Consider the following 23318-nt stretch of genomic DNA (forward strand, 5'->3'; position numbering starts at 1 on the left):
ATATCCAGTGCTCTATCAGGGCCATCTTTTTTGAGACTTCTCCTAGAGCCTGGAGCTTTTGCTCCAATCTGGACTTGCTGCCTTCTAGGCCTGATGTGCACCTGCCATTTTGGAATCTCCCTTCACCATCTTTCTTTTTCCTGAACTAACTTACTTTGTCTCTCTCTCCCTCTCTCTCTCTCTCTCTCTCTCTCTCTCTCTCTCTCTCTCTCTCTCTCTCTCTCTTTCTGTCTCTCTCTCAGGCTGGAGTGCAGTGGTGTGATCATAGCTCACTGCAGCCTTGAACTCCTGGGCTCAAGCCATTCTCCCACCTCCGCTTCCCAAAGATCTGCAACTACAGGCACATGTCACCACACCCAGCTAATTAACAAAAATTTGTTTTGTAGAAACGGGGTCTCACTATGTTGACCAGGCTGGTTTTTAACTCTTGGCCTCAAATAATCCTCCTGCCTCAGCCTCTAATAGTGCTAGAATTACAGGTGTGAGCCAATGTGCCCGTCCCAGCATTTGTTTTCTAATTTTGTCCTTGTTCCACTTTCTTGGAGAACTTTTTAAAACTTGTCTTCTACTGAATTTCCTTTAAAATTTTATCATGGAAATTTCCAGACATATACAAAAGTAGAGAAAATAACATAATTAAAATCTTTAGCACCAGGTACCCATCATCCAGCTTCAGCAATGATCAACCCATGGCCAATCCCAGACTTCAAAGCTTCATCTGTAAATCCTTCAGCATGCACCTGCCAAAGATAAAGACTCTAAAAAATCCAGAATACCATTTTCATGCCTAAAGCTATTTGCAACAATTCCCACTCTGTTGCACTTTTACTTCCTGTTTAAGAGAAAATTTTAAGTGTTCGCTTTCTCCCCGTGTGTTTTCCTTTTTTTTTTTTTTTTTTTGAGATGGAGTCTCACTCTGTCACCCAGGCTGGAATGCAATGGTGCTATCTCTGCTAGCTGCAGCCTCCACTTCCCGGGTTCAAGTGATTCTCCTGCCCCAGCCTCCCGAGTAGCTGGGACTACAGGCATGCATCATGCCTGGCTAATTTTTGTATTTTTAGTAGAGATGGGGTTTCACCATGTTGGCCAGGCTGGTTTCAAACTCCTGACCTCAGGTGATCCTTCCACTTCGGCCTCCCAAAGTGCTGGGATTACAGGCGTGAGCCAATGTACCCAGCTTTTTTCCTTTTGTAAAATGGCATTGTATTCTTGTTTGTATGGATACAATATTTTCTCTTATTTGTAAAAATCAAAATAGAGTTTTCATTAACTTTTCTTTTTCCTGCATCATTTTTCTTGTTAATCAGTTGATTTTCCTGTTTGTGCTCCTCTCTTAGGGGCTGGAGATTCTGTCCAGGTAGCTGATGATCCTCGGCTGCCCGCCCATATTTCACCATGGAGCACTCAAATGCCATTTGGAGTCTCTGTGCTCATGAATGAGGCTCCTGAAAGCGAAGGCTCCTCTGACTCTCAGTGTCTTAAGGTGCTTCCTACAAGCACAGATTTGGACAGATTTCTCCCAAAAGAATCTTTTTATCTCTTGCCTGGCTACAAAACTGAGGAACACATGGAACAAGGAGGCCTTGCAGGTGCTTTGGTACTCTCCTGCCCATTACCTCAGTTTCCAGGATGTCCCCACCCCAATCAGGAGTCCTTCTGGGTCACATTCTTCAGGAAGTAAACTGGTCAGGGAGTAGCTTGACTGTACAAGGTGTGTGTGGAGGGGGAGGAGAGGGTTCTTAACATTATGCTGTATGTCCTAGTGCACTAATTTGTTTTTTTTTTTTTTTGAGATAGGGTCTCACTTTTTTGTCCAGTCTCGATGGCAGTGGCAGGATCACGGCTCACTGCAGCCTCAACCTTGCAGGCTCAAGCAATTCTTCCACTTCAGCCTCCCAAGTAGCTGGGACTACAGGTGCACACCACCACACCCAGCTAGTTTATGTATTTTTTTGTTTCAAGACAGGGTCTGGCTCTGTTGCACAGGCTGGAGTGTAGTAGCACAATCTCAGCTCACTGCATCCTCCACCTCCTGGGCTCAAGCAATTCTCCCATCTCAGCCTCTCGACTTGCTGGAACTACAGGCATGCATGACCATGCCCAGACTATGTGTTTTTTATAGAGATGTGGTTTTGCCATGTTGCCCAGGCTGTTCTTGAACTTCTGGGCTCAAGCAATCTGCCCACCTCAGCCTCCCAAGTTCTGGGATTACAGGCGTGAGCCACCACACCTAGCCACTAGTGCGTTGATTAACACAAGACAGAGATATACAAGCAAAAGAATTAGCATGGAAGCAACTACATTGTCATTTACTTCAGATAACATGGTTGTTTATGCAGAAAACTAAGAGGAAACTATGACCTACCAGAACTAGTAAGGAAATTTAGCAATTTCACTGGATAGAGGATCGTAATAAATTAACTGTATTTTATACCAGCAGTAAATAATTCAAAAATTGAATTTAAAAAGGGAAACTATTAAATATGTGAACACATACCTGTAGAAAGATCTCTAAACATATGCACTATACTATGCTTATGTTGGAAAACAATACTGTAAAGATGTAAATTGTTCTCAAACTAATCTTAAGATTCAATGCATTCCCAATACAAACTTCAGAAGATGTTTTTTTGTGGGGGTGAGATGACAGTTGACCAGTTAACACTAAATTCACATGAAAATGCAAAGGGTTAAAAATAGCCATGACAATCTTGAAGAAAAAGAAGTTTGGAGGACTAATGCTCTTAGACAGTGAGACATATTATAAAGCTATAGTTACTAAGACAGTGTGGTATTGTCAAAAGGATAGATAACAGCCAGTGGAACAGGAGAGAAATTCCAGAAACAGCTTTCTATGCAGGTCACTTAACCTGTGATGAAGGAGACACTGCTGCCTGTTGGGTTACATGCTGTTCATGGTCTTTTCATAAGTGGCACAAGATCAATTAAATATTACTTTGGGAAAAATTAAATCTTGACCCCTTATCTCTTACCATATACCAAAATTAATTCCAGGAGGTCTCTAGATCTTAACATTAAAAGGTAAAGTAATAAAGTGACTAGCAGATCAGAATCTATCTTCATGATATCAGAACAGGCAAAGATTTCTTAAACAAGTCATAAGAAACAGTAACTGTAGGCTGGGCGTGGTGGCTCACACCTGTAACCCCAGTACTTTGGGAGGCAAAGGTGAGCGGATCATGAGGTCAGGAGATGGAGACCATCCTGACTAACATGGTGAAACCCTGTCTCTACTAAAAATACAAAAATTAGCTGGGCATGGTGGTGTGCGCCCATAGACCCAGCTACTTGGGAGGCTGAGGCAGGAGAATCACTTGAACCTGGGAAGCAGAGGTTGCAGTGAGCCGAGATCGCACCACAGCCCTCCACCATGGCGAAAGAGCAAGACTCCATCTCAAAAAAAAAAAAAAAGAAAAAAGAAACAGTAACTGTAAAGAAAAAGGTAGACAACTTGGATTACATTAAAATGAGGAACTTGTACTTAGAAAAAGAGATTATTAAAAGAATGAAAAGACAAGCTACAGAGTAGGATAATATATTTACAATACATATAACTGAATCCAGAATATACAAAGAACACTTACAAATAAAAAGAAAAAGACAGCAAATGGAAAAGGACTTGAACAGGCACTTCACAAATGAAGATATTCAGATTTGAAATAAGCAAAGGAAAACATGTTCAATCTCATCAGGTATCAAGAAGATACAACGAGAGACACAATATTATTTCCCCCACCTGAATGATTAATATTAAAAAAATCATACTACCTAGTGTTAATGAGGATGTGGGGGAACTGGAACTCTTGTGCCCCACTGGGGTTGTTGTAAACAGCACGTCCCTGAAGCCCAGTGTAACCATACCCTATGACCCAGCAATTCCACCCCAGCCGTATGCCCAACAGAACTCTCTACACATGTCCACAAAAGGACTTATGCACAAATTTTCTTAAAGCCTTATTCTTAGTAGACACAAACTGGAAATAATTCAAATGTCCACAAGCCACAGAATGGATAAATAGTATTCATTTGTGACACAGAATATTATATAATGATGAAAATGAACAAACAACTTCTATGTGGAGAAGCATCCATGAATCTCACTAATATAACATTAAATGAAGAAGCCAGACACAAAACTCATCTCTGCTGTTGGACATCAGGATTGTGATTACTTCTGGGGGTATAGTGACAGGGAGGGGGCATTATGGTGGTTTCTGGAGTGACGGTAATGTGATATTTTCTGTTCTGGGTGGTGTTACCTGGAGGAGGGGGCATTATGGTGGTTTCTGGAGTGATGGTGATATGATATTTTCTGTTCTGGGTGTGTTACCTGGAGGAATTCACTTATGATGTATGCTTTTCCTTATATATGTTGAATTTCACTTTTGAAATTTCATTAATAAAAACATGAGTGTGCATTATTCAAGGCTTTGCTGGTAACATTAAACTGTGTGACTCTCCAAGGGATGTGGAACTGCTTATTTTACTATCTAAATAAAATAGGCAGGCTCCAGAACCTGTTGTTTGATCTAACTAACAGCCTTGACATCAGCCAAGGAGCTCACGCTGGGGATTCTGAAGCGGAACAGTCAGCGTTCAGACCAACAGCCATGGCATGGATTCAGGGGCCCGCTGGGGCCTAATTTGAGGCAGATTCTGTACAAAACTCCACTTAACACCTGATTACCGTTATAGCTCAACTCTGACTAGTGAACCACTGTTGGCTCCTACGGTCCCCAGAAATCAGTGTCAGCTCAGAAGCAGCATCCCAGAACCCTCCTAACTTTGTGGCTAGTTCCCCTGCCCTTATACAAAGTTACTCAACCAATATTCACAGTTTTCTTTGGAGGAAATTTAAGAGAATGAGTCGTAATTCTCTTGCATTATTAAAACAGAGAGTCTTTTTAAGTGTACCTAACTGCCCGTTTATTTAAATACTTCTTGGTTGGCAAATTCAATAATTTCTGGGAGCTAAGCGATTGGTCATGACTCCTAGGATAGCTCATAACAGGTCTCTATTGATCGGAAATAAATGTTATGGCTGTTATACAAATCAAGGAAGACCATATGGATGGGCTGATGTGGTCGGCTGTTCCTGGTTCCCCGCATTCAGTGTCCCTTCCTATGGAATAATTGTATGTCCCCACCCTATAGACCTCTGACTTTCTTTGGCCAATGAAAAATGAGAGAAGTTGACACATGTCACTGCTGGGGAGGCCCCATAAGAGCCAGTGCAGGGGCTGCCATGCTGTCCTTCCTGCCTGTGTGATTGTTGAAGTATGTGTGAAGATGGAACCCCTGTTAGCCTGGATCCCTGAGTGACTACCTGGAGCAGCTAATGATGGAAATGGAATGTGTGTCAGAAGAGGTTGTAAGCCACGATGATTTCAAGCTGTTGCTGCAATGTAATCTAGCCACAAAATGCAAAACTGGAGATGCAAGCATGAAAATAAACAAGAAAAAAGCCAGCTCTCAATAGGTGAGGAAAACTAACCAGGGCAGATCCTGCCAGCATCCAAGCGTAACAGTGAGATAAATCTGACACAGCTGACTCCGTCTTGCTCCTTACCTCACAAGCTAACTGCTTTTTCTCATTCCCGCAGGTAGTCTGAGCTAACTATGAGAGGAGTTTAGTTTATAGTTTGAAGCAAGAATGATAACAGGCTATATTAGTCCATTTTCATACTGCTATGAAGAAATACCCAAGACTGGGCAATTTATAAAGAAAAAGAGGTTTAATGGACTCACAGTTCCACATGTCTGGGGAGGCCTCACAATCAGGGTGGAAGGTGGAGGAGGAGCAAAGGCACGTCTTGATGTTGTCAGGCAAGAGAGTGTGTGCAGGAGAACTGCCCTTTATAAAACCGTAGTATCTCATGAGACTTATTCACTATCACGAGAACAGCATGTGAAAGACCCTCCCCATGATTCAATTACCTCCCACGACATGTGGGGATCATGGGAGATACAATTCAAGATGAGATTTGGGTGGGGACACAGCCAAACCATAATATAGTCCCTTCCCAAAACTAACCCCTGAGGAGATAAGGAGGCTATACATACAAATAGCAATGTTCTGTTAAAAATGTGTAGGAGTGTATTAGAGCAGGTAGTAAGGCAGTCACGAGCAGGGCAGGAGAGGCCCCCACACCCAAGAATGTCAGGCGACCATTAGGTGATGGTCATTTGGTTAAGCTGTCTCTCTTTAAAATGGTAATTGGTAGCAGCTGCCACCAGGGAGAGACAGTCTTCAATAGACAGAAAACACCTGGAGCTGGTGATCAGCAGCTTCCCAAAAGAATCTCAGGAGTTGGAGGAGCAGGCTCAAGCATGTGAACTGAGGCAAAATGGCAGAGCTTAACCAGTATATGACCTTCCTCTAGGAAATCTCAACTGGTAAGGGAAGAGTGCCCCAAGCGAGCATGTGCACGACTTTAGTAAACACACTGCACATGTGGCCCCTCCCAAGTGCTGGCAGACCACTGTGCATGCAGACAGCCCACCCCAAGGGAAGAATCACGGGAGAAGAGACACAAACCTCAGAACCACACCAGTGTATAAAAACCCAAATCAAGGGCTGAACAGGGCACATGGATCTCTCAAGTCACCCACTTGGCCCTCTTCCAAGTGTACTTTACTTTCTTTCATTCCTGCCCTATAGTTTTTTTAATAAACGTTCATTCCTGCTCTAAAACTTGCTTTGGTCTCTACTTCTGCCTCTTGGCCGAATTCTTTCCTCCAAGGAGGCAAGGATTGAGTTTGCTGTAGACCTGTATGGATTTGCTGCTGGTAAGGTGCATTGTGACCTGACCAAAGACAAATTTTGCAACTCCCTTGGACTCCTGCTGACACCCAGGTGTGTGTGGTCACCAGTCATCTCCTGACCTCAACCTCCCACTTGTTCCCTCTTCCCCAATATAAAAAGAAGCTTAAGATTCCTGCCTGTTAAGATGGTTCTTTAGGACCTTCATCTGCCATCTTCTCAGCTTGCTCCCTCTCCAACATAAAGTCCCTTCCCTTGCCCCCAGCACCTTGTCTCTTGACTTGCTGTCATGCAGGGCATGGTATGAGCTTTGGACTCAACTACACAAGCAGTACTTGAGACACTGGCCTAAATAAAATACAGCATTTCTTCCATACTCAAACTTTCAAGATTCAAAGTCACTGGAAAGAGCATCTAATTTGTCAAACTTAATGGTTTGAAGCAACAACTGCAATATGTCTGTGTGTATCTTTTACACCTTTCTCTCTGCTTATACAGATATGTAAAACATAAAGATTTTGGCTCCCTTTTACTTACAAAAATATACAACTAATTCCCCAGTTAATACAATGATGAAGTCCAGAATATTCCACCCAAAAATATGACTGTAGGAGACCAGAAGGTGCCACCCCAAACATGCGTATTACGCATACAGATTATATGGAGCTGATCATTTTGAGTAGCAGCAGTCCCAGGAGAAACTGGAAAGCAGAATAGAAGTGACGCTTTTGTAAGAGATATTTGGGCCGGGTGCAGTGGCTCACGCCTGTAATCCCAGCACTTTGGGAGGCCAAGGCAGGTGGATCACAAGGTCAGGAGTTCAAGACCAGCCTGGCCAAGATGGTGAAACCCAGTCTCTAATAAAAATACAAAAATTAGGCCAGGAGCAGTGGCTCATGTCTGTAATCCCAGCACTTTGGGAGGCTGAGGTGGGCGGATCACGAGGTCAGGAGATCGAGACCATCCTGGCTAACACGGTGAAACCCTGTCTCTACTAAAAATACAAAAATTTAGCTGGGCATGGTGGCGGGCACCTTTAGTCCCAGCTACTCAGGAGGCTGAGGCAGGAGAATGGCGTGAGCCCGGGAGGCGGAGTTTGCAGTGAGCTGAGATTGCGCCACTGCACTCCAGTCTGGGCAACAGAGCGAGGCTCCGTCTCAAAAAAAAAAAAAAAAAAAAAAAAAGAGATGTTTGCGTCTGCAAAGGAAACTTCCAGTTGTAAGAGTGTCTTCCTCACTGCACTAGGAAGAGAAGGATGACTAAATCACTAGGGACTTTTTTACTAATTGAAAAGGCACCACTTTAAATAAGCAGAACAAACCTATCCCTTGTTTAAGGTGCCTTTCCTAGCCAGATTGCTTTAACTGGGCTTCCCTTCTGTCCACTGCAACTTTCTTTTTTTGTTTCAGAGAACAATGGTATTTAAATCTTAAGTCAATGCCCCTTCTGTGAGATCTATAGAATGCTCCTTGACATATGATGGTGTTACCTCCCAGTAAACCCATCGTAAACTGAAAATATCATAAGTCCAAAATGCATCTAATGCACCTAACCTACCAACATCATAGCTCAGCCTCTCCTACCTTAAACCTGCTCAGAACACTTGCATCAGCCTACAGCTGGACAAAAGCATCTAACCCAAAGCCTATTTACACTAAAGTGTTGGATATATTTGTAATTTATTGAAAGTAAAAAAGAGAATGATTTCACAGCATCGACAGCATCATAAGGTCAGAAATTTTCTTTTCTTTTTTTTTTTTTTTTTGAGATGGAGTCTCGCTCTGTCCTCCAGGCTGGAGTGCAATGGCATGATCTCAGCTCACTGCAACCTTCACCTCCTGGGTTCAACCGATTCTCCTGCTTCAGCTTCCCGAGTAGCTGGGATTATAGGCACCCGCCACTACACCCAGCTAATTTTTGTATTATTAGTAGAGACGGGGTTTCACCATATTGGACAGGCTGCTCTCAAACTCCTGACCTCAGGTGATCCACCTGCCTTGGCCTTTCAAAGTGCTGGGATTATAGGCATGAGCCACTGCACCTGGCCAAGGTCAGAAAATCTTCAGTCAAACCATCATAAGTTGGGGACCATCAGTAGAGGTTTACTAATTTCTTTGGGTATCTTCCATGTGTATAGGGGGGATATATATTATTAAACTTCTGTTTGTTTTTCTTTTGTTAATCTGTGTTGTGTTATGTGGAGTCTCAGCTAAGAATGCATGAAGGGTGAAAGAGAAAATTATTTTTCTTCCCATATAATATCATGGCATGTCACCAAATCAATATGGATATATTTAAATTTAAAAATAATTATAGGCTGGGTGTGGTGGCTCACACCTGTAATCCCAGCACTTTGGGAGGCCAAGGTGGATGGATCACTTGAGGTCAAGAGTTTGAGACAAGCCTGGCGGTCTCAAACTGGTGGTGAAACCCCACCTCTACTAAAAATACAAAAATTAGCTGGGGATGGTGGCACGTGCCTGTAGTCCCAGCTACTCGGGAGGCTGAGGCACGAGAATCGCTTGAACCCGGGAGGCAGAGGTTGCAGTGAGCCAAGATGGCGCCATTGCACTCCAGCCTGGGTGACAGAGCAAGACTCTGTCTCAAAATAAACAAAACAAACAAAAAATAATTATTGCAAATTCCACAACACGGCTTTGCCATACTTCATTGAACCAGAACGTGAATGCTCACCAATAGGGCTGGTTAGTTTTTGCCACCACAAACACCACAATAAACATTTTTTTTGCACTGCAATAAGAACTGGTGTTTTTATTTCTATAAGATAGAATTCCTGTTATTCCTGTCTTCTTTCCTACTTCTCCCTTTCGGAGTGGAAATGTCTGTCCTATGCCTGTCCCACCATGGAATTTTGGAAACACGTAACTTGTTTGATTTTCAGATTCACAGCTGGAGAGGAATTTTGCCTCAATATGAATTCTACCTTGAGACTACCACATTTTTTTTTCTTTTTCTTTTCCTTTTTCTTTTTTTTTTTTTTTGAGGTGGAGTCTCACTCTGTCGCCCAGGCTGGTGGGCAATGGCATGATCTTGGCTTACTGCAAGCTCCGCCTCCTGGGTTCACACCATTCTCTTGCCTCAGCCTCCCGAGTAGCTGGGACTACAGGCACCCACCACCACGCACGGCTAATTTTTTTTTTTTTTTTGTATTTTTAGTACAGACGGGGTTTCACCGTGTTAGCCAGGATGGTCGCAATCTCCTGACCTCATGATCCACCCGCCTCAGCCTCCCAAAGTGCTGGGATTACAGGCGTGAGCCACTGCGCCTGGCTAGACTACCATATTTTATTTAGGTGATAATTAGATGAGACTTTGGACTTTAAACCTTAAAGTTGATGCTGGAAATCAACGTATTTTGCTTGTGAGAACAACATGAATTTTGGGGTGCTATGGGCAGAATGGTATGGTCTGAGTCTTTGTGTCTCCCCAAAATTCATATGTTGCCATCCTAACCCCCAAGGTGATGGTACTGGGGGGTAGTTAGATCATGACAGTGGAGCCCACAGGAATGGGATTAATGCCCTTGGAAGAGAGGCTTCAGAGATCTCTACTGCCACGTAATGACAGAGCAACAAGGCATCAGCTATAAATAAGGAAACAGGTTCTCACCAGACACTGAATGTTCTGGCACCTTAATCTCGAACTTCACAGCCTTCAGAACTGTAAGAAATAAATTTCTGTCTTTATAAGCCACTTTGTCTATGGTATGTTACTATAGCAACCCAAATGGACTGAGAAACATACATACGTACATATGCAAGTGTGTGTGAGAGTGAGAGAAAGGTAGGGTAGCAAAATGTTTGCAATAGGTGAGTTATGACATTCACATTCTCATTTTATTATTTCAATGTTTCGGGAAGCTTGAAAATGTTTCTTTTTTATTTCTTTTTCTTTTTTTTTTTGTTTGAGATGGAGTTTCACTCTTGTTGCCCAGGCTGGAGTACCATGGCGTGATCTCGGCTCACTGCAACCTCCGCCCCCCCCGGGTTCAAGTGATTCTCCTGCCTCAGCCTCCCTGGTAGCTGGGGTTACAGGCACATGCCCCCACGCCTGGCTAATTTTTGTATTTTTAGTAGAGATGGGGTTTCACCATGTTGACCAGGCTGGTCTCGAACTCCTGGCCTCAGGTGATCTGCCTGCCTTGGCCTCCCAAATTATTCTTCATAGTTTTAAATAAGTGGTTTCAAAATAATCATGAATCCCTCATTTGGCTAAAGGTAATTATTGCTGGAGGGGTCATGAATCTGAATGAGACCACTTTAAACTGGACAATACTGAGCTGCATTTATCGCTGAAGTTTTTATTGAAGTATAATATATAAAGCAGAACATAATGATAAGGCATGGTATATAATAAAGTGCACAAATCATTAAGTGTACAGCTCAAAGAATTTTCACAGGGAGAACATACCCGTGTAACCAGCAGGAAATAGAACCTCACCTGCCTCTTTTTCTGGTCACTGTTTCCCCAACAGGATAAAAAATGTTATCCTGTCCTGATTTCTGATACCTTAGGGTCATTTTCCTGTTATTGAATTAATACAAATGGAATCACATAATAGGTTGTATTTCATGTCTGGCATCCTCTGATCAAAATGATGTCTGTGCGATCCATCCATATTGCTGCCAGGTGTGGCCTCTCTGTCCACACTGCTATAACACAGCCTTCCATGGAGTAAAGGCAGCTCGGTGGTTTATCTATGTTGCTACTGATGGGCACTTAGGCAGTTTTCAGTTTTTTCTTATTACAAATATGTGATTCTAAATAGTTCCGTATATGCCATTTGGTGAATGGATGTATACATTTCTGTAGGATATAGATCCAGCAGTGGAATTGCTGGGTTGTAGGATGTGCACACATCTGGTTCTGACAGATGCTGCCAGTTTTCCAAAGTGGTTGTACTGCTTCACACCGCCATGGGGGTTCTATTGCCAGTCTTTTCCATTTTAGCCATTCTGGCAGATAAATAGTGAGATTGTACTGTAATTTTGATTTGCATCTCCTTGATTCATGGGGTTGAGGGCTTTGCCGTATATTTATGCGTGTGTCACATATGAAGTGTTTACTGTATTTTCGCTCATTTTAAAAAGTATATTTTTTTCTAATAACTTCCTGGCATGGAGCCAGAGGCCTGTCTTTCCTTGATTAACCTGACTTTCTCCCTGGGGGTTCTGGTCTAGCAACTGCTGCTGAATTTTTCAGTCCCTGTCACCTTCTGGGTGTCACATTTCTGAGGGATTCAGGAAGCGTTTTCACCTGAATCTTTTATTCCCCTAAAATTGTCTCTACCTGGCATCAGAGCCTCTATTTCATTTTTGTATCTGGTTCAAATGTCTTTGCCTTGATCCACAGTATTTTCTCCTTTTTACAATTGATTCCAGGGTAGAACTGGCAGGGAAAACATCAAGCACTTGGAATTTAAAGTTTGAGATGTCATATTCTACATAGTAATGCCATTGCTTTCATTTTTTTTTTTTCTGAGACAGAGTCTTGCCCTGTCCCCCAGGCTGGAGTGCAGTGGTGCAATCTGGGCTCACTGCAACCTCCACCTCCTGGGTTCAAGTGAGTCTCCTGCCTCAGCCTCCCGAGAAGCTGGGATTGCAGGTTTGTGCCACCACACCCAGCTAATTTTTTTTTTTTTTGTATTTTTAGTAGAGACAGGGTTTCACGGTGTTAGCCAGGATGGTCTCAATCTCCTGACTTCATGATCTACCCGCCTTGTCCTCCCAAAGTGCTGGGATTACAGGAATGAACCACCGCACCCGGCCCTGCTTTCATTTATATAGATTGATTTTTCTGGGTGAAGCACACCAAATTCTATAAAAGAACTATGGAAACCTCAAATACCTTTCCAGTAAAAAATGCATTTTTGGAATGATAATACATAATCATTTCAAATACATGAGAAATACAGTATCATGAGAAATACATTAGTTCTGATGACTCTGGAGACATTGAATCTAAATACTCCACAATTCAATTTCTCAAGCATTTTATGTATATTTGCATGGAGTACACACACACACACACACACGATGGTACCACCAAGCCCCTACACTAGCCCTAGGTCTCCTGTCCCCAGGCTTCTTGTTATGTGAGATTATCTTGTTTTGGAGTCACCGCTCACCCGCTATTGTTGCAGCCAACAGCATTCGTGGTTAAAAATGACTGCAAAATAATACATAGAGCAGCAGATGGTTGATGCATACATACATTCAGAGCATACACAGCACTCACTTAGCTATGCCATTACATTATTTTTCTGAGTGACTGAGCTTAACCTTGGAGAAATCTCATAATTCTCAGGGGTGGAATGCGAGGCCCTGACCCATTCTCATGGTTTCACTCCATTTTTATTCAGATGAGCATTAGTCACTGCTTCATGGGCCTCAAAGAATGTACTTTGCTTCCTCCTGGAAGATCTAGATAAAAGGGACAGTTAGGGGCAAAAATCAGAAAGTTACTATTGTCCTAATACTTGTGATGAATGAGAGGATGGGAGTCTTGCAGGACAGTGAAAAGATGGGATAAGCTCAAATGAGACAAAAGGTTAGAAGGTTAGATACGGACGCAATGTCTTTCTTTGGCTCAAGAGTCAGAATTCAGTCATTTATTGATGAAGGGGCGATGATGTTCCTATTTGGGATGAGGATGAGAAATGAAAATGAACATGTAAAAGTCATCAGAGGAAGGCATGATTTAGGTGTTGAGAAATACTCTGCTAGGTAGAAGTCTTAGCTATCCTCTTGCCTATGTGGGGGCTAAATGTTGGTGGGGCGACACTACGTATGGTAGCCATGGCCCAAGTCAGTGTTTCTTTTCTTCCTTAGTTTAATTAGTCTTTCAAACCAATTCCAAAGAGCAACCACAAGTTGGGCCTGCACTTGGCGGGTGTAGCATATGCTGGTTTTTGCTGCCTGAGGAGTCTGTTCTTGCCTTCTGGTTATGGCTAGGTCTTCAGGTCTTCAGATAGCTCTTCCCAAGTTGGTGATGGCCACTCCAAGTTGTCACACACAGTCAGCATCAGGGCTGTGGTTCCCGCCAGTGAGCCTGGCTGGGGGAAGCTTGGTGATAGTGAGGTCAACCATGTTCATGGCACTGATGATGGAAGAGACCCAAGAGATTATTTTGGAAAACGGTTTTCAATTAGCTTAAGAACAAGATCTTATGTAGAACTCCTATATAGACAGACAAAAACTAAAATGCTCTTGTTGCCGGCGAGAGTGTTCGCTTGAAGCCTGTTCTGCTCAGAATCTCCACATCTGGACACTAGGGACCCTCAGAAAACAATCTGAAACATACTTTTGGAGTCCAACTTTGCTGTGTAGAGATGGTCAAACTTGGGGCCTCTTGGATAAGGAGCCAACTCGCCAAAAGCAGTGCTCCTGACTCCAACATTTTCCACGCCTGGCTGCCTAATGTCTGGTATGGAAGTGCACCAGTGAAGCCTAGGTTGAGAGTTGAACTGGGACACCAAGGCAGCAAAGGATGCCAGGAATGGCAGGGGAGAATTAAACAGACATTCTCATGGGAAAGCCAAGGTGTGAGCCCGGGAAGGAACATTTACTAGACAGAGACTGCGGTTAGGGCAAAAGTGAAGTCTTGAGTCTGGGGAAGATTTAAAATGAAGCAGTTGAGAAACAGTCCAGGCAGTCAGCATCAGGGAAGTCTTGTGAGTCTGGATGACTGCTTTTAATATCTGTGGTGTTAGAAGCTCAACCTGTAGAAGAGCCTACAGGTTGTGCTGTCAGGGATCAGGGTGCCTTAAAGAACTAGGCAGATATCACCCCCTTGCATGTGTGATATGAGCATGCAGATGGCCAGCTCCTTAGGATATGATGGGGGTCTTAGCATGAACGGACTCCATGAAACCCACCCCCACTATTGGAAAATGTGGCTAAAGTGTAGACACCACTAATCATTGGCGAGTCATATTATGTATTCCTTTAAAGAAGAGTTTAGGCCGGGCGCAGTGGCTCATGCCTGTAATCCCAGCACCTTGGGAGGGCCAGGCGGGTGGATCACAAGGTCAGGAGGTCGAGACCATCCTGGCTAACATGGTGAAACCGCGTCTCTACTAAAAATACAAAAAAATTAGCTGGGCATGGTGGCGGGCGCCTGTAGTCCCAGCTACTCGGCAGCCTGAGGCAGGAGAATGGCGGGAACCCGGGGGAGGCGGAGCTTGCAGGGAGCCGAGATCGCGCCGCTGCGCTCCAGCCTCCTGGGCGGCGACAGAGTGAGACTCTGTCTCAAAAAAAAAAAAAAAAAAAAAAAAAGTTTTGCATTGAGGAAAATCACAGCACCTTGAGAACAAAGCAATATCAACCTCATTAGAAGGAACAGGGTAGCAGAGCTCATTGTGCTTTTGACACTATGATGAGATTTTGCTGCATTCAGTCCACGATGCTTATTCCTGTCGGCAGGAGCATTTGATCCTTACCCCCACGCTGCGACTCCGAGGCAGGGCGGACACAATTGTCCAGTTTTATAAGTGAGAGGAGAGCATTTAGCAGTGGTCACAGAGCTAATCTGTCGGGGTCAGGACTGGAATCCAGGCTGCAGGGTTGATGCTCCGTCCACGCATCAGTGCTGACTTCCTGAGGAATCAGCACCGTGGCTACAATGCGGAGAGCAGAAGTAGAGAAGTCATCCAGGCAGGGGTTGGAAAACTCAGCTCATAGTTGCGTCCTCTCAGTTGAGTGGAGATGACTCATGACATTAATACGGCAATCCTCTAACCATTCCCTACAGAGCCTGGCCTCTTAAAGAGTAACGTGTGCTTTGGAGTTAAGCTGTGCTCATCTAGAGCTCTTATTGAACCATGATTAATCACTCTTTCCACATTCACAACCTACGGGATCTGAACTTGACCCATTTTTAAAGCCATTCACCCTGCATGGACTCCGCGCATATTTTCACTGCACCAGTCTGCTGTCTTTCCTCCCACCCATCACTATCATGTCACGCCATCCGTCAGTTGCCTCTCTCTAGCTGCCAGTCCCCATTCCCCACCAACATGCTACTTCTTCTTCTTTTGTTTTTTTGTTTGTTTGTTTGTTTTCGTTTTTTGTTTTTTTTTAGGCAGGGTCTCACTCTGTCGCCCAGGCTAGAGTGCAGTGCAGTGCTGCTATCACGGCTCACTGCAGCCTCGGCCTCCCCGGGGCTCAGGGGATCCTCCCACCTCAGCCTCTTGCGTGGCTGAGACTACAGGTGCACACCACAATGCCCGGCTAATTTCTGTATTTTTTGTAGAGATGGGGTTTTGCCATGTTGCCCAGGCTGGTCTCAAACTTCTGCACTGAAATGATCTGCCCATCTCAGCCTCCCAAAGTACTGGGATTACAGGCATAAGCCACCGCGCCAGGCACTACTTCCAACCTGAGAAGTGAGTTGAGCAACTGTTGGAAATCTGGCCCAAGGAGACTTGGAGTAAGAGTCCAAAGAGGCAGCTTTCTTCCTGATCCCGGCGATGTTTCTGGTGTCACCCCTTCTGAATAAGTCACGTGCTGAGTTACAATTTGCTGGACACACCCGTCTCAGAAAATACAGGTCACTCCAAAGCACTCTGTGGCTTACATTTGTAATTGTGGATTTTGCTTTGAAACTTCAAGGGTATAAAGATATTTGATTCACTCTGATTTCCAACTTTGATTTTAAGTTCTGGGGTACATGTGCAGGATGTGCAGGTTAGTTACATAGGTAAACGTGTGCCATGGTGGTTTGCTACACAGATCATCCCATCACCTGGGTATTAAGCCCAGTATCCATTAGCTCTTCTTCCTCATACTCTCCCTCCTCCCACCCCCCACCCTCTGACAGGCTCCAGTGTGAGTTGTTCCCCCCATGGGTCTGTGTGTTCTCATTACTCAGAATCGGTGATATGTCTTGGTAGTACTGAGTCTAGTCTTCGGACAATGCTGTCTTCTGGGCTGTAGAAGGAGAGAATTTTGCCCAGATTCGTGGTCATGTCACATGGAGCTTTGTCCCCATCAGGACTGTTTCTGTTCACTTTCCCAGGGGCACAGCGTGTGTATTATATATGCCTGAACCTTGTTCAAGGGAGAAGATGATAAGAATTAATGAGAACAAGTCTCCATGGACTACATGACCCTGTTCCTTTGAATCTTTTATCTAAAAAGTTTTCATGTGTTGATACCAAATATATTAAAGTATATTTTAATTAAAAAATGTTTTTGAAGGAAGAGATATGGAAAAGAGCATTACTAAGTAAAGAACAGAATGGGTCCTAGATACAATCACAATATCTGCGCTTAGAAGAACCAGAGGGTTTCTGTCCACTGGGGCCCAGGGCCAAATGTCACTTCCTAATGTCTGTAGTCTTTCACAAACCAGCAACTTTTCCAAAAAATAAGAGAACAAATATGAAAATAGGTTATGTGTCTTGCCCCTGAGTATGTGTCATCTGAGGGGAACCATATGTGATGGTGACGAGTATGTGAAATTGTGTTATGCCAGTCGATTTAGTTTTATGTGTGTTTGAAATTTTCCAAAATAGATAAGTAAAAAAAAAAAAATCAGAAATGCATCGTTAACAGAAACATCCTTGGAAAGTTTCTTTTTTTTTGAGGTAGGGTCCTGCTCTGTTACCCAGGCTGGAGCGCAGCGGCATGATCTTGGCTCACCACAACCTCTGCCTCCCAGGGTCAAATGATCCTCCCACCTCTGCCTGCTGAGTAGCTGGGTCTACAGACACGCAACACCATGCCTAGTTAATTTTTGTGTGTGTATATTTTTTGTAGATACAAGGTTTCAGCACATTGCCCAGGCTAGTTTTGAACTCCTGGGCTCAAGCATTCCACTGGCCTCCGCCCAAAGTGTGAGATTACAAGTGTGAGCCACTGCACCCAGTCCATCCTTGGAATAGTTGGAAGCTGTTGTATGTATGATAGAGAGAATGAAAGAAAAACGACACATTGAATTGGGCTCCTGCTTTGAATAGAAATAATGGGGTCCCAGAGAGGAAACAACTGTCAGAGACATGGTTGACAAAATTTATGTAATAGGCTCTAGGGAAAGAGAAAATCAAAGCATTTTGATCTCAGGGTCCCAGGAGGTAGCTTGTCAATTATGGAACCTTAGGAATAGAATGTATGGGCAATTGAATAAGGTGTTAACTTTAATAATAATAATAAAAACATTTCTGGGTCTGGTGGGCAGAAATTAGACTCAAGTTGCCACAGCTGAGTTTTTGTTTTTGATGGAGTTTTGCCCTTCTCGCCCAGGCTGGAGTGCAATGGCATGATCTCGACTCAGTGCAACCTCTACCTCCCCCGTTCAAGAGATTCTCCTGCCTCAGCCTCCCAAGTAGCTGGGACTACAGGAGCACGCCACCATGCCTGGCTAATTTTTGTATTTTTGGTAGAGACGGGGTTTCACCATGTTGGCCAGGCTGGTCTCAAACTCCTGATCTCAGGTGATCCACCCACCTCAGCCTCCCAAAGTGCTGGGATTACAGGCGTGAGCCACTGCGCCCAGCCTACAGCTGAGTTTCAAAGCCCCTCACTGGACCTGCTCCCAGTCCTGGGGCCTCTTGATTGAAGAGAAGGCTGGGCCCCTTTGGGGAAATTCCCCACAATGTGGCCATACCTGCAAACTACACACCTTCCTTCAAATGTCCGCAGGGAGACCCCGGCCCCCTACCAGCGTGCAAGGGAAATGCGCACCCCTGCCGGATATTTTAGGCACTGGCTGTGGGGAAGTTCCCGTTCCCTGGGGTCCGGTTCTGACCTCAGCTGCGGCTCAGCAGGACAGTTTCATGCACCCCACAGCGTGGCATTCCACACTCTCTCCACCCTCCTGCCTCAGGGCTTGCATCGCAACCATGAGGACTGAGGACTTAGCCTGCACTCAGAAGCCTCCCAGAAGCAGGGTGGTGAGGCTGACGCCTTGGGAGCAAACATCAACCAATGGGGTGTAGGAGTCAGCGGGTGAGTGTTGTGGCCTCTTGCCCTTCAGGGATAGACTTTAGGGGGAGTACCCCCTGCTTGTCCACAGTGGACACCAGCTGTCCAGTGTCTTTTTTTTTTTTTTTTTTTTTGAGATGGAGTCTCGCTCTGTCACCCAGGCTGGAGTGCAGTGACACGATCTTGGCTCACTGCAACCTCCACCTCCCAGGTTCAAGTGATTCTCCTGCATCAGCCTCCCAAGTAGCTGAGACTATAGGCACCTGCCACCACACCTAGCTAATTTTTGTATGTTTAGTAGAGACAGGGTTTCACTATGTTGACCAGGCTGGTCTCGAACTCCTGACCTTGTGATCCACCCGCCTCGGCCTCCCAAAGTGCTGGGATTACAAGCATGAGCCACTGCACTTGGCCTTCTCCAGTGTCTTTTTATTGGCTCCTCCTTCCTCACACCCACTCTCTCTGCTTCCCTGCTCCTGCTTTCAGAGATCACCTCCCAAACGAACTACTTATACCCAATGTTCTGTCTCATAATTTGCTTGGGGCAGGGTGACTCAATTAAGAAACTGTATCTGCACTAATGTGGATCTCTGGGGCCTCCTCCTACCACCATGTCTACCAGTCAGAGTGGGGATTATGGAGGTCGGAATCTTGGCCCAAGTCCATCCTGCTACAGGCCCAGTGAGCACACGGACTCAAACCGTGGCTGCTCCCATCCCGTTACTGACTGCTTAGAATAGAGACGCTTAATCAGCTGCAGAATATCCACATCAGCTCCCTCATCTGCGAAGTAAAAATTGGTGTGGAAAAGAAGGGCCAAGTAAAATCCTTGAAACTGCTCCCTGTAGCACCCCTGTAATCCCGAGGGAATTATGGAGATTAGAATGCAAGGGGTTCAGTTCCTGAGGAATCACTATTTAAATTATCTGCTTGGCTGGCATCAGAGATGAGTGTCTTGGGTAATCAATGTGGATTATGGTGATTGCAGCTGTGGTCCCAGATGCTATATTTTTGGTGGAGTAAATAAACATAAACCCTGGAACCTGGCATGCAGTAATCGAGTTGACAAAAACAAACAAACAAACAGAAACAACCCACTTTGACCTTCATTTTCTTATGTCACGATTTTGTCAGTTCTTCTGCCCTCCATATTATATCGTCTTGAAGGAACTTGACATCCCAAATAATACCAGATTGTCGTTATATTGATAACGTGATTCTAACTGCACCTGCTGAGGAGGAATTAGCAAATACAACAGAAATCCCAATAAAATATATGCCTGCTAGAAGACGGGACATAAGCCCCAAGAGATGTTTCTGGAAGGACATCTAGTAGCATGGGGTATATTAGGATATCCCCTCTAAAGTGAAAGGATACCACCTTGAAGAAAGTGGTACAATGCTCGTCCTGGAATTGGGGCTACCTTTCTCTAGCCCATTTTCCAGATAACTGTTGCACCAGGCTCCTATTAATTTCAATAGGAATGGCACCAAGTTCAAGAGGCCAAACATGAGACCCAGAGCCAGCAAATGAGAGTTGGGGTTACTGAGGGGAACTTACATACAGGGTGGCCCATGGTTGCAGGCAGGGAGGAGAACTGCTTCCGCCCACAGAAAGCATGCAGTTTACAGGACATTTTCACAACACCCTCTGTGAACCCCCCAATGGCTGAGATGGTCTCAGTTAACTTAGAAAGTTCATTTTGCCAAGGTTGAGTATGCCTGCCCGTGACACAGCCTCAGGAGGTCCTGATGACATGTGCCCAAGGTGGCCAGGGCACAGCTTGGTTTTATACATTTTAGGAAGATGTGAGACATCAATCAATATATGTAAGAAGTACAATGGTTCTGTCCAGAAAGGTGGGAACAACTCGAAGCAGGGAGGGGGCTTCTGGGTCGCAGGTAGGTGGGAGACAAATAGTTGCATTCTTTTGAGTTTCTGATAAGCCATTCCAAAGGAGGGCAATCAGATATGCATCTATCTCAGTGAGCAGTGGGATGACTTTGGATAGAATGGGAGGCAGGTTTGCCCTGAGCAGTTCCCAGCTTGACTTTTCCCTTTAGCTTAGTGATTTTTGGGCCCCAAGATTTTCCTTTCACATTTCCACCTGGAAACCTTCACTTAACCCAAAACAAGGGGGCCTGAACCTCTGAGTTGCCTGCGTTCTGTGGGACAGGTCAGGCGCTCAGATATTCCTCATAGCCAAGGAACGAATCTCCATATTGTCCTCGCTCACCACTCTGAATACACATTCAGGTGCGTCTGCCATACGGGGTCATTCTTAGGGTCTGCTTAAGTTACATTATTGCTATCAGGTGCATCAACCCTAAGTAACTAATAAGGCTGCCAGTATTAAGGGAAGGAGAGAGTAACACAGAGCTCTTCAGTAAGTCCAAATTGCAGTGAAAGTAACCTAACTAATCATTGCAAATAGAGTGGATCGATCAGAAGCCAGAATCATCAAGGTGGCATGCACAGAAGCATTCAATTATTAAACAGAAATAGCATGGGAGACTGGGCACTGAGCACATCAGAATGCTCAGCAAATGCTATGGGCAGATGGCTCAGGCCCCCCTGCTGCCTGCTTCTATCACTCACAGCCTCTCCCTCCACTCACACCCGTTGCCTCATGGCGTTTCCACTATTGATCAGTTAATAGAAAAAAGGTGCAGCCTCTTCACTGCGGGGTCTGTGGCACGTGTTGGCACCTGCTGGCAGAGGACCATTGCTGCCTTAAGGCCCCAATTAGGTGTGATTCTGAAACACAGGAATCAATGACCATCTTCCCATGGGACAAAATTTCCAGAAGTAAATCTCTTTGCTGGCTTTGCCTGAAAGAAAAGGTAGGCTAAGGCATGGACCCACAATAGCTTCAGGGGCCTGATTGCATGAGCAGGTAGCCCAAACCCCCTCGTTGCCCACCACAGTTCCACCAGAGCCACTGCCCCAGTTCCTACTACATCCTTGTTGGAGCTCCCATATGATCAGTGAAGGAGGAGGAGAAACCTGAGCTTGGCTGATGATTCACTTGGCTCATTATATGGGTGCAAATGCATGACAGCTGTGTTACAGCCACATTCAGGGATGCCCTTGAAAGACTGCAGATAGAGGAACTTTTCCCAATGGTTGAAGTTATTTAAGTGGGGCATCTGGCGTATTGTAAGACCTAAAAGGTCAAATGCTGCCTTGACACCTTTGGGCCTCCATGGCTCCAAGGTCTAACTTTCTAGGTCGTCTTCTCTCCCCAGATACTCGCAATCTCCACCCCACTGTGGGATAGACTCCTACCCAGGTAGTTCTCCCATCAGGTGGGTGGGCTGCATCCCACCTGGCCCTCAACCTAATGTGTTCCACCTTCCAGCAAACTCTTGGAATTATTCAAACAGGCTGTTCACATTCTCCTGTAATGAGCCACCACAATACCCTCTTTATTAACTCGCCCACCCCCTGTCACTACAAAGCCTGCTTCCCCCTCCCCCGACCAGTGCACTCTGCTCCCAAGTGCGGCCTCACTCCCACGGTCCTCCTCCCTGGGCTGAGTCTATGTGACTGAGGAACTGCCATTGATCATATCTGTCCAGGGCCAGGTGTCACATGTTCTGCCATCTTATACTGTTTTGGGCAGGGTATCCCTTCCTCATCAATGGGGTGAAGTAGAGGCAACCAAAGAACCTAGTAATCCACCGCGTGTGGCCTGATGTGAGGGTGTGGATTGGTGGTCTCTGGTCACGGGGCTGGAAAGAAAAGGACTCCACTTCCTGGTCCTCATTGCACACACGAACAGGCAGGTGCTGCTGGCTGGGGCAGGTATGATTCCCAAGGGTCCAGACCCCTCAGGAACTGAGGCTCAATGGACACCACCAGGTAACCTGCTAAGGTGAGAGCTGAGGGTGAGGGGAATTTAGAAAGCTTTAATGACACTGGGTGATCCTGGGCCCACTAATCCTCAACATGTGTGGGCATTCTGCTTTTGATTGTATTCAGCCACTTAAGGAGATGGCTGTGGGTCTTTCTGGGAAAGGACTAGGGTAATTGTGATGGCATATACTAGACTTGATACTGCAGGGTCCTTCCTGCTAGGACCCAGCCTCCTCTTTAGTCAGTGGGTTCTAGATCTGGAAATTGGTCTCAGTCTGCAAGGGATTGTGTCTTTTAGGTTTCTTTGATTTGGGTTGAAGTCAAAGCAGCACCCTGGCTGCTGACCTGCTTATTTTGGCCTTGGGGGTACCATACTCTCTTAGTCCTCTCCCCATATCCCAGGGGCCAAGCACCCTTGGGCACACCTCGTTGGCATTATGGTCACTGTGAGCTTCTAGCTTCTGGTGACCAAGTGTTTCTGCCTGGCCCCTGTCACTTGACACAACGTCGTCTGCATGGATATTTGTGTGTGATCCGCCTCTTACCATCATTCCTGGCCTCCGAGGAGATCTACCGCTGAGCTTTTCACTAGTTCATTCTTGATGGCCTCAGTGAAGGGCGCTTCCTCTGGGCCCCCCAGGAACATAATCCTCTGAATCTTCCAGCCTTACATAATCTATCTGTCCCAGAAGCCCACTTTCCTCAGCCTTTTATTCCTTCCTCTCCCATC

The sequence above is a fragment of the Gorilla gorilla genome, chromosome 6, assembly GCF_029281585.2.
Source record: "Gorilla gorilla gorilla isolate KB3781 chromosome 6, NHGRI_mGorGor1-v2.1_pri, whole genome shotgun sequence".
Taxonomy (NCBI): Eukaryota; Metazoa; Chordata; class Mammalia; order Primates; family Hominidae; genus Gorilla; species Gorilla gorilla.